This window comes from Gekko japonicus, unplaced genomic scaffold (assembly GCF_001447785.1).
Source record: "Gekko japonicus isolate JY-2015 unplaced genomic scaffold, Gekko_japonicus_V1.1 scaffold859, whole genome shotgun sequence".
NCBI lineage: Eukaryota > Metazoa > Chordata > Lepidosauria > Squamata > Gekkonidae > Gekko > Gekko japonicus.
Window position 1 is genome coordinate 504,290 of NW_015167077.1, and position 460 is coordinate 504,749.

Consider the following 460-nt stretch of genomic DNA (forward strand, 5'->3'; position numbering starts at 1 on the left):
TACAGGAAGTCTCATTGCAATTTCTTAACAGGCAAACTTTATTCAGTTTCTCTGGAAAAGAGAATGTCTCCTTAGAATTAATCTTGTCATTTAAAAAAGCAGAAAATATGGACCACTACCTACTATACTTACATATGGGCCAGGTCTCCTAAGCTTTAGAAAGCACCTACCAAGGTTGCTATTATGTAAGTTGGACCAAACATGCCTCAGAGTAACTAACCTACTGGTTCTATTTTATAAATCTACTTTTGTGTCATTTTTAAGAATCAGAGATTTATGATATCAGAGATGTGGAATCTCAAGTCTGTAGCATGTGATCACATTCTGAAATTCGAAGGGCACTTCGGGCGGTCCCCATAGTCCCAACAACAAGGAGGGGAAAATCCATGTTTCACTGTGCTTCAGTGCTACTGTGGACCAAACCGGATGTGACGGCATCCTCATGTCCACCAAAGGAATG